The sequence below is a fragment of the Indicator indicator genome, chromosome 5 (assembly GCF_027791375.1).
Source record: "Indicator indicator isolate 239-I01 chromosome 5, UM_Iind_1.1, whole genome shotgun sequence".
Lineage (NCBI taxonomy): Eukaryota > Metazoa > Chordata > Aves > Piciformes > Indicatoridae > Indicator > Indicator indicator.
Genome location: NC_072014.1, coordinates 37554764 through 37566824, shown reverse-complemented (window position 1 = coordinate 37566824; position 12061 = coordinate 37554764).

Below are 12061 nucleotides of genomic sequence, written 5' to 3'. Positions count from 1 at the left end.
CTTCAGAGATCGTCAAGCCCAACCTAATACCTAACACTTCCTGACAACTCAACCATGGCTCCAAGTGCCACATCCAAGCTGGTTTTGAACACCTCCAGGGATGGGGACTCCACCACCTCCCTGGGCAGCACATTCCAAGGGCAAATTACTCTTTCTGTGAACAACTTTCTCCTCATCTTGAGCTTAAACTTCCCCTGGCACAGCTTGAGACTGTGTCCTCTTGTTCTGGTGCTGGTTGCCTGGGAGAAGAGACCAACCCCCACCTGGCTACAACCTCCCTTCAGGTTGTTGTAGAGAGCAATGAGGTCTGCCCTGAGCCTCCTCTTCTCCAGACAGAACAGCCCCAACTCTTTCAGTCTCTCCTCATAGGAGAGGTGCTCCAGCCCTCTGATCATCCTTGTGGCTCTTCTCTGGACACCTGAGGAAGAACTTCTTCAGCGTGAGGCTCACAGAGCACTGGAACAGGCTTCCCAGAGGGGTTGTGGAGTCTCCTTCTCTGGAGACTTTCCAGCCTCATCTGGATGTGTTCCTGTGTGACCTGTGCTGGATTCTATGGTCCTGCTCTGGCAGGGGGCTTGGACTCAATGATTTTTGGAGGTCCCTTCTGACCCCTAACATCCTGTGAGCCTGTGAAACTATAATCCATTGTGTTATAAATTAAAGATCACCTTTTGCTAAATTCATAGAGAATATAGAGAATGTAAATATAGTCTAATAATAGAGAATATAAATATAATCTGTAATCTAATACCAATTCTATATAGATTGCATTTATATTACATAGGAAATTAGCAAAAGGTGGTCCTCCATTTGTAGAATTCCTCCAATTTTATATAGATTATATTTAAATTCCATAGGAAATTAGCAAAAGGTGGTTGTTATTTTGTAATCCGATACCAATTTTATATAGATTATATTTAAATTCCATAGGAATAGGTCCTTAATTTGTGATCTAAACCAAATTTTATAGAGATTATTTTTATATTCCACAGGAAATTAGCAAAAGGTGGTCCTAAATTTGTCATCTAATACCAATTTTATATAGATTATTTTTATATTCTACTGGAAATTAGCAAAAGGTGGTCTTAAATCTGTCATCTAATGCCAATTTTATACAGATTATTTTTATATTCCACTGGAAATTACCAAAAGTGGTCCTAAATCTGTCATCTAATGCCGATTTTATACAGATTATTTTTATATTCCACTGGAAATTAGCAAAAGGTGGTCCTAAATTTGTCATCTAATACCAATTTTATGCAGATTATTTTTATATTCCACAGGAAATTAGCAAAAGGTAGTCCTAAATTTGTCATCTAATACCAATTTTATGCAGGTTACTTTTATATTCCACATGAAATTAGCAAAAGGTGGTCCTAAATTTGTCATCTAATACCAATTTTATGCAGATTACTTTTATATTCCACATGAAATTAGCAAAAGGTGGTCCTTAATTTGTAATCTAATGTAAATTTGTTTAGATTGTATTTATATGGTTGTCCTTAATTTGCAATCTAGTATAAATATTGTCTAAATTAAAGACCACCTCTTGCTAAATTCCTATGACAGAGAAATATAATCTTGACAAAACTAATGTTAGATTTCAAATGAAGTACCACCTCTTGCTAAATTCACATATAATCTGTAATCTAATAAGAATTTTGATTGGGTGATACAGATATTACAGAGCAATTTAGAAAAAGGTGGTCCTTCATTTGTAATCTATCTAGATTATATTCATATTGTATATGAATGTAGCAAAAAGTGGTCCTTAATTTATAATCTAATAATGATTTCATCTAGATTATACCTAGATTATTGATGAAAGTAGCAAAAGTTGGTCTCCAATTTTCAGGCTAATATGAATGTTGTATAATTTAAGGGTCCCCCTTTGCTAAATTCATCTATAAACTAAATGTAATCTAAACAAAATTCATATTAGATTGCAAATTAAGGACCACCTCTTGCTTAACTAATATGTCATATAAATCTAACCTGTGATCTAATATGCATTTTGTCTAGATTATACTTATATGATACATGCATTTAGAAATGTTTGGGCCTTAATTTGTAATCTAATATGTATTTTGTATTAATTCAGGACCACCTTTTGCTAAACTCATCTATAATCTAAATATAATCTAGACAAAATGCATATTAGGTTACAGATTAAGGACCACCTTGTGATGAATTCCTATATCATATAACCATAATCTGTATAAAATCCGTGTTAGATTGCCAATTCAAGGCCACCTTCTGCTAAATTAATCTATAATGTAGATATAATCTATGCAAAATTCATTTTAGATTACAGATTATATTTGTACTATAGCTGAGTTGAGGAAAAGGAGGTATTTAATTAGACATCTACTATGAATTTCACATAAATTAAGGACCACCTTGTGCTAAATTAATATATAATATAAACATAATCTAGATTAAATTCATATCAACTTGCAAACTGAGGGCCTCCTGGTAAATTAATCTATAATATAGATACAATCTATACAAAATTCATTTTAGATTGCAGATTACATTTATATTACAGATGAATTGAGGAAGAAGTGGTCTTTAATCTGTCATCTACTATGAATTTCACATAAATTAAGGACCACCTTTTCCTAATTCCATGTATAATACAAATATAATCTATATGAAATTCATATTGGATTGAAAATTAAGGGTCACCTTTTGCTAGATTAATCTATATATTACACAAATATAATCTCTATAAAATTCATATTACGTTGCAAATTAAGGACAACCATATGCTAAATTAGTATATATTATAAATATAACGCATACAAAAACCATATTAGACCACAAATTAAGGACCACATTTTGCCAGATTAATCTATAATATAATCTAGGTAAAATTCATATTAAATTGCAAATGAAGGGCCACCTTTTGATGAATTAATATATAATATGATATAACCTATACAAAATTCACACTAGGTTTCCCATCCAGCACAACCACGTGCTTAGAACATTCTTACAAGTAGAAGGAAGATATTCTGAGAGTTTCTGAAGTCCATACAATCTAATTCCATGGCAATGGAGACTGAGAATATTTTAACTACCTACAGCTACTTCTGCACAAAATCAGTGAATAGGGAAAAAAAAAAAAAAAAAAAAACCAGAAAGCCTTTTTGAGTGCTTTTTGAGCCACTACTCCAATATGCAACAGATATTACACCCTCTCCTTTATGGCAAATATTTAGCCAGCGTGGGTGTGCAAACATCTGCAGCAGTGGGGTTGTGTTCACCAACATCTGACACATGCTGTTGGGCAGGGGAAAGACAGGAGGGGAATTCTACAGCATCCTTCCACTGACCAAAAAAAAAAAAAAACCCACAAAACATTGCGAATTAAGATTTTTTTTTTTTTTTGGTAGACTTGCAGCCAACAGGCATGGAAATGCTGCTAATCATGGGCTGGATAATACCCTGAGAGCTTGGAACAGAAATAAATCACTGCAGTTTGGGAGGCAAAGACCCTCAACATCGTCCTCAGACTGGATCTATTTGCTGGTTCATTCTCTTACTGCCTTCTCTTTTCTCTAGGCTTGACATAGGAAATGATGAGACTGCAACAACCTTTTTTTCCTCTCTTTTCTTTTTTCTTTTCTTTTGAATAAAACCTGATTTTATTTTTAATTAAATCTTGTATTTTAAACAAAACCTTTCTTTTTCAAGAAAATATTTCTTTAAACGAAACCTGATTTTCTTAAATGAAACCAATTTATTTTTAAATTAAACCTTTTTATTTTTAAATGAAACCTTTTTTTATTTTTAAATGAAAACTTTTTTATTTTTAAATGAAACCTGTTTATTTTTGAATGAAACCTTTTTCTTTCAAAAGAAAACCTTTATCTTTTAAAAGAAAACCTTATTTTTTGAAAGTAAAACCTCAATTTTTGTAATAAAATTTATTTACTTTTAAATAAAACCTTTTCCTTTTTAAATAAAACCTTGGTTGGCTGTTTTTCTTTTTAAATAAAGCCCTTAGTTTTCATATTTTTTTAAATAAAAACTTTATTTTTAGAATCAAAGCCTCTCTTAAAAACAAAATAAACCCTCACTTTTAAAAGACTTTTTTTCTTAAATAAACCCTTTTCTATTAAATTAACCATTTTATTAATAACTCTTTTCTTTAAAAATAAACCTTTTTTCATATTTTTATAAAACCTTTTTAAATAAAACCTTTTTTATAATAAAACCTGTTTTCCCTTCATTTCTCTGAATAAATCCCTATTTTTTCTTAAATAAAACCCTTCATTTTAAAAGCAACCCTGCTTTTTAATAAAACCTTTCTCTTTCCCTCAGTAAAACCTTTTTTAATAAAGTCTAATTTTTTAAAAAATAAAACCTTTTTTAATCAATCAAACCTCTTCCTTTAATCAAACCTCTTTTTTTAATCTGAATAAAACTTTTTTCTAAATAAACCTTTCTTTTTCCAAATAACGCCCCTTTTTAAAAATAAACCTCACTTTTTTTTTTCTTAAATATAATCATTCACTTTTAAATAAAACCTTTTTAAAATAGAAGCTTTTATTTTCTTAGATAAAAGCTCTTCTTAGTTAAAGCTTTTATTTTCTTAAATAAAACCTTTCTTTTTTAAATAAAATATTTTTTAAATAAAGCCTTTTTTAAATAAAGGCTTTTTTAAATAAAGCCTTTTTGAAATAAAACCTTTTTGAAATAAAACCTTTTTGAAATTAAACCTTCTTGAAATAAAACCTTCTTGAAATAAAACCTTGAAATAAAACCTTTTTTCCCCTTCTTTTTAATAATTTTTTTTTTTATAAACCCTTTTAATTTTTTGATTTTTTTTAACAAAACCCATTCAGCTGATTTTAAATAAATAAATAAATAAACAACTGAAAATACACTTTGAGATTTTGTGTGTGTGTGTATATGTGTATGTGTGTGTGTGTGTGCATGCAGCCTTTCCAGAGACAATGGAGGGTCACCAGTTTGGCAGGCTGGAGGGAGCTGCTGGTTGCTCCAGCTCTTGGTGACAGCTGCTTGCCAGGGAGGGAAAAAAAGCAGGGATGAGACTGCAGTTTTGGTTCCTAAAACTATATCAAGGTTCCTCTTTTAGTCAACTTGGAAATTTATATACTATACACTACCCCTCCTTTAATATCCTCTCTCTCTCTCTTTCCTCTGGGCATTTATTGCTGTTCTTTCTAGTTCAGTAACCAGTGAGCAGAAGGTTCATTAAAACTAATTGAATTGGAAACTTGTCTGCCCTGGGAAATGTTAACTCTTTGTTGTTATCTCCAGGAAATTCCTTTTGTTATTTTGCCTTTGAGTTTATGTTATTGGGCTGCAGCGTGGCAAACCCCACTTTGAAAACTGCTTTTATTTCTCAGCCTGACTCCACAGCCTCTTGCAGCAGGCTCCTCTCCCCCTCCCCATGTGCCACAGCATGGTTCTGTGTGCATGATGAGGAGTGAGGAGCTTGCCCATGGACATCCTGCTGATGGATTCACTCCTGGAGCTTCCCAGAAACAACACAGAATCTTAGAATCATGAAATCAGAGAATCATGGAATCTTAGAATCTTAGAATTGTTTCAGCTAGAAAAAAAAGCCTCTAAGATCATCGAGTCCAACCATCAATACGTCACCACCATGGCCATTTAAACCATGTCATAGCATAGAATCATAGAATTGTTAGGGTTAGAAGAGACCTCAAGGATCATCCAGTTCCAAATCCCCTGCCATGGGCAGGGACACCTCACACTAGATCAGATTGCCAAGAGCCACATCCAGCTTGGCCTTCAAAACCTCCAGGGATGAGGCTTCCACCCCCTCCCTGGGCAACCTGTGCCAGTGGTCTCCCCACCCTCATGGGGAAGAATTTCTTCCCAACATCCAGTCTGAGATGCGTGTGGAATTGTGTCAGTTAGAAAATGTCTCTCAAATCATCAAGTCCAACCACTGACCTAACACCACTCTGGTCGTTAAACCATGTCCTAAAGTGCCATCTCCACACATTTCTGGAACACCTCCAGGGATGGTGACTCCACCACCTCCCTGGGAAGCCTGTTTAAACCCCTGCCAAAGAATAGCTAAGAGTTGGAAGGGACCTCAAAGATCATCTAGTTCCAACCCCTCTGCCATGGGCCCAGACACCTCCTGCTAGACCAGGCTGATCAAAGCCTCAACCATCCTGGTCTTAAACACTTCCAGGGATGAGGTATCCACAACTTCTCTGGACAACCTATTCCAGTGTCTCACTACCCTCCTAGTAAAGAGCCTCTTCCTAACATCCAATCTAAATCTCCCCTGCTCTAGACTGATCTCCTTATATTCATCATTTCCATTCCATTTCCATTCCATTCCAACACAGTTCTCCAGCACCATGGAATTCCAGCAGAGAGCTTAGGTTTTTCCTCCACCCAGGGCTGGAATTACTCTGTTTCTCACCACCCACCCACCACCACCCTGGGAAGCATCATCCACACCTCCTTCCAAAATGGAAAAACAACCCACAGGACCATGGATTTAGGAATCTGAGTGGTTCTGACAGCACTCAACCCCCAAGTAGGTGCAATATTCATAGATTCACAGATCCATGGAATGGTTTGTGTTGGAAGGGACCTCAAAGATCATCTAGTTCCAACCCTCTACCATGGGCAGAGACACCTCCCACCGGCGCAGATTGCTCAAGGCCTCATCCAGCCTGACCCTGGCTGGGCACCCACAACTTCCCTGGGCAACCTGTTCCAATGTCTCACCACCTTCCCTGTAAAGAATTTCTATCTAATCTCCAGTCTAAATTTCCCCTCATCCATATATTGAAGAAGGAGTTGCAGGGAAGCCTGCATGGAGCAGTGAATCTCACTTGGAACTCCCTTCTTTGAACCCATCCATCAGCAATCCTTCCCAAACTGATAAGGAGAGAGTTTTTCAGGACAAGTGTTTGGGTCCAGCTCTTTTGTAGCTTAAAACAAAACAAAACAAAACCACAAAAAAACCCAAAACTATTGATGAAATAAAACACTTGATAATAGTCACAGCAGTGGATTTTTGACAGCTTTAAAAGAAATCAATGGGAAATAACAGGCAACCCACTGTTGCTAATAAAAGTAAATATTTATGACTGATTTGACTGAGCTTCAATACCAGTCAATCACTTTCTAAAGGATCTTTGCAATTCATTAACCTCTTTTTACTGGTCTTGTCCCTGTTGGTATTAGCCATTAAAAGGGAATAAGGGAGAAGGGGCGGGGGGGGGGGGGAGAGTTGATTTTTCTCTTCTCATCATTCATAGCTTATTTGTTCATTCCCTCCATCCCCATACGTTGTTGTTAAATTGATTGTCTGTTTAGGCAGATGAATGATAAAGGAGCCCTGCCAGGGAGGATGAAAGCCTCCATTAATTCCTGGCAAGGGTGGGCTTCTTGGGTTCAGCCTCCATCTAAACCCAATACAGCCTCCAGAGTTTCCTTCCACTCTGGTAACTACCTTTAGAATCACAGAATGCCAGGTTGGAAGGAACCCCAAGAATCATCTGGTCCAACCTTTCAAGGTTTAGAGCATTGCTGACAATAAGCAGCACAGAATCATAGAATTGTTTTGTTGAACAAGCCTTCCAAGATCATCTGGTCCAACCATCAATCCAACACCACCATGACCAATAAACCATGTCCCAAAGTGTCATGTCCATACACTTTTTGAATGCCTCCAGGGATGGTGGCAGGTGTTTGTCAGCATTGAGCCATTTGCAGACCATTGCACAGGAGCAACCACAAGCACCATCCTTCAGGGTGGCAAGAGGAGTTTGTCAATAAATTATCTAACATCCAAGAGTAGTGGAACATCCTGGACCTAGACATATTAAGCATCTAGCAATCACTGAAAGTCAATAATTCATACTGACTTTCAGAACAGGAGCCAGCAGTGTGCCCAGGTGGCCAAGAAGGCCAATGGCATCCTGGCCTGGATCAGGAATAGTGTGGTCAGCAGGAGCAGGGAAGTCATTCTGCCCTGTGCTCAGCACTGGTTAGACCACACCTTGAGTCCTGTGTCCAGCTCTGGGCTCCTCAGTTTAAGAAGGACATTGAGATACTTGAACATGTCCAGAGAAGGGCAAGGAGCCTGGGGAGAGGTCTGGAGCACAACCCTGTGAGGGGAGGCTGAGGGAGCTGGGGGTGTTTAGCCTGGAGAAGAGGAGGCTCAGGGAGACCTCATTGCTCTCTACAACTACCTGAAGGGAGGTTGTAGCCAGGTAGGGGTTGGTCTCTTCTCCCAGGCAAGCAGCACCAGAACAAGAGGACACAGTCTCAAGCTGCGCCAGGGGAAGTTTAGGCTCAAGATGAGGAGAAAGTTGTTCACAGAAAGAGTAATTGGCCCTTGGAATGTGCTGCCCAGGGAGGTGGTGGAGTCACCATCCCTGGAAGTGTTCAAAACCAGCTTGGATGTGGCACTTGGAGCCATGGTTGAGTTGTCAGGAGGTGTTAGGTATTAAGTTGGACTTGATGATCTCTGAGGTCTTTTCCAACCTGGCTGATTCTGTGGTTTCCCACTCTGCCCCTTTCCCCCTTTTCCCCTCCAATCCCAAGCACCTGAGCTCTGTTGGAGTCTCCTCCCACCCCAGGTGTGGCCACTTTGCCCTCCCTGCCCACTCCCCTTTATAATCCCCCCAGGAAAGGCAGAAGCCCCAAGCTGAGCCCATCTGGGCTGAGGATCTTCCTCCTCTCCTCACTGGTGAGTACCCATGGTGCATACCTGGGGACTGGGGGGGGGGGGGGGTCAAAGGCTGGGGGGCCTGGTGGCCCCCTGGCTAGTTAGGAAGTGGGTTGATGGCTTCTACAACATCCTCCATGGTGCTGGCTGGGCCTCCTTGCTGGGGCTGAGCTCCTCTGTGTGGTATCTTGGCTGGGTGAGGGTCCTGCCCCTGGCTCTGGGTGGGTGCAAAAATGGTGGTGGGGGAGCAGAAGCTGTTTAGGATGGGAGGAGGAGGATGGTGGTGAGGGAGGCAGGAGGGTTAAACTAGATAACCTTTAGAGGCCACTTCCAACTCTGGTGATTCTATACCTCTATGATCTACTTCCGACCCACTTGCCATGGTCAGGGACATCTTCCACTAGACCAAGACAGCATCTTTAAGGATTTGGGTTTTTTTTGTTTGGTTTTTTTTTTACTGTACATAGAAATCCAAGCCTCATATGGTAGCTCTGCTGAACTGATGAATTTTTGGATTTGAAGCACCTAATTTTGAAAATAAGTTCTTATGTATATGAACATAAATGAAAGGATTGCATGAAATTCAAGAGTGAATAAAAATGATCGGCATAAGAATCATTTAAAATCCCACCCAGTTTGTGGAAAGGGTTTGGCTACTTCAATGCTATTGCTCAGCAAAAGTTTGTCTGAAGGGTAGGTAGTAGAAACACTGAAGTAAGTTCATAACTCCAAGACAAGTTGTCTTACCAATACATTAAATTAAGTTATTCTAGAAAGAAAATTCCCTGATCCATGCCTAGTTTTGCAGCCTGACTCAGTAAGTCTGGATTCAGAAAAAGGGTAGGAAGGATACTCCAGGAGAGTTGGGCTGGGTGATCTTCAGAGGTCCTTTCCAACCCCTACCACTCCCTGATTCTGTGACAGGCATTTGTTAACAGCTGTGCTTCCAAACACACTGAAACACATGGAAATAAATACTCCTGTGTCTACTGATGGAATTTTTTTCCCCAGAAATATGTTAATTTGAGGGTGATTATTTCAGCAACTAACCTCTAAATTTTCTGATTCTTATCTTTAAACAGATTTCCTGTACAAGCCTTCCTAGTACCTTAAAAATCAAGTTTGGCTTCTGAGCTACAAATATGGTAACTGCCTTAGTAAATGAACAACTTGTTGGAATTTTGCTGTGCCCGTGTAAGAAATAAAGGTGAATATGTAAAAAATGACAATTCCTTGATTTGCTTCATTTTTAGCAGCTCTTCTCAGTGGGGTCAAAATGAAGCATGCATTGGGATGTAGTAAGAACTCTTTTATCAGTACACATTTGTGTTTCAAGCCTTGCTGCAGTTGGGAGTTTGTCCACAGGTGGAAGGGTTGGGGGCTGTGTTCTGGCATCTCTTCCATGTGACAGCTCAGGTTTTCAGTCACAAGTCTCCTTGCAGAGCCCAAGCTGCTCTTTTTTTTTTTTTTTTTTAATTTCAAACATTTTATCCAAGCTTCCTGAACAGCTTGGAGATTGATAATTTGGGACAGAACAGTTTGTGTTACGGTTATGAGCTACAGCACAGGAAGCTGCATCTCAACCTGAGGAGGAACTTCTTCACTGGGAGGGTCACAGAGCACTGGAACAGGCTCCCCACATGGAGTCTCCTTCTCTGGAGACTTTCAAGGCTCCTCTGGATGCATTCCTGTGCAACCAGCACAAGAGTCTATGGTCCTGCTCTGGCAGGGGTGTTGGACTCAATCTGCAGAGGTCCCTTCATCCCTACCATCCTGTGATCCTGGGAAATTCATTTTGACACAGCTTGAACATCTCTGGGAGTGACATGGGCAAGTCAGAGTCAGATCAAACTATTCATATCCATCTCTCCTTCGTTCCTTGGCTGCAGGACCCCCTCTGAAATCTCATTCTGCTGCTTTTGGGGGCAAGCAAAGGGGAGTTGCTGAGGGACCAGCTGATAGCAGGGTGAAAGCATCTCCAACATACTGCACTTAACATGTGGAACTACAGCTGTCCAGGCAGGGAACAACAGGAGGAAGGAGCTCCAGGGCTTTACATGTCTCTGGCTTTAGCACACCACTACCTAACCCAGCCAGATAATGCCCTTGCCTATGGGGACAGGATGAGAAAGCTGGGGCTATGCAGTCTGGAGAAGGGAAGGCTCCAGGGAGACCTTATAGCAGCCTTCCAGTACCTGAAGGGGCTAGAGAAGAGTTGGGGAGGGACTTTAGAAAAGGGCTTGGAGTGATAGGATGAAGGGTAATGGATTGAAGCTTGAGAAATGGATATTTAGACTGGAGATTAGAAGAAATTCCTTACAGTGAGGGTGGTGAGACACTGGAACAGGTTGCTCAGGAAGGCTGTGGATACCCTTGCCTAGAGGTGTTTGAGGCCAGGTTGGATGTGTCCTTGACCTGCCTGGGCTAGTGGAGGATGTCCCTGCCCCTGGGGGGCAGGTTGGAACCAGATGATCTTTAAGGTCCTCTCCAACCCAAACCATTCTATGAATTTATGACCTTGCCCTCTTGTCACCTTCAGCCTGGGGTCCTGAGATGGGCTGCAGCAGAGGGCTGCAGAAGATCCCCCACTCTCCATCTGGTGCAGGTTGTGGTGGTGGGATTCTGCAGTGCCATCTGCAGAAGGCACTATGTCTTTATATCACAGGGGTAGAGGCCATAGTAATCCTCACCCTCCAGCAGCACCAGTCCAAGACAATGACTGGAGCAGCAGATGAATTATGTGCAGGGAAAATTTCTTTGACACGTGTCCCACCCTCTTCTGCTTATGAATTATCCCCAGACAAACTCCTGGTGATGCTAATTTATTACCCCTATAGATGAGTTCCTCTAATTTATCCAATGACTCATTTACAAGATCAGGGATAACTAAAGATTGCCTGTGACTCAAGAAGTTATTTTTCTGTCCTATTAAACGCTTTAAGTCACAAAACATTGTTTCAAGACATTGATAGCTCCTCTACAAAAAACAAAAGGTTTCTACCCATGGATCACAGAAACACAGAATTGTTTGGGTGGGAAAAGAGCTCTAAGACCATTGAGTCCAACCATCAACCCAACAACACCATGGCCACTAAACCATGTCCCAGAGTGCCATGGCCACAGGTTTCTTGAACACCTCCAGGGATGACTCCACAGCCTCCCTGGGCAGCCTGTTCCAGTGTCTCACCACCCTCCCTGCAAGGAATTGCTTCCTAATCTCCAGTCTAAATCTCCCTTCTTCAAACTTCAATCCATTGTCCCACATCCTACCTCTACAAACCCTTCTCAAAAGTCCCTCTCTATCTCTCCTGTGGCCTCTTCAGGTACTGGAAGGCTGCTCTAATCTGTTTCTAATCTCCA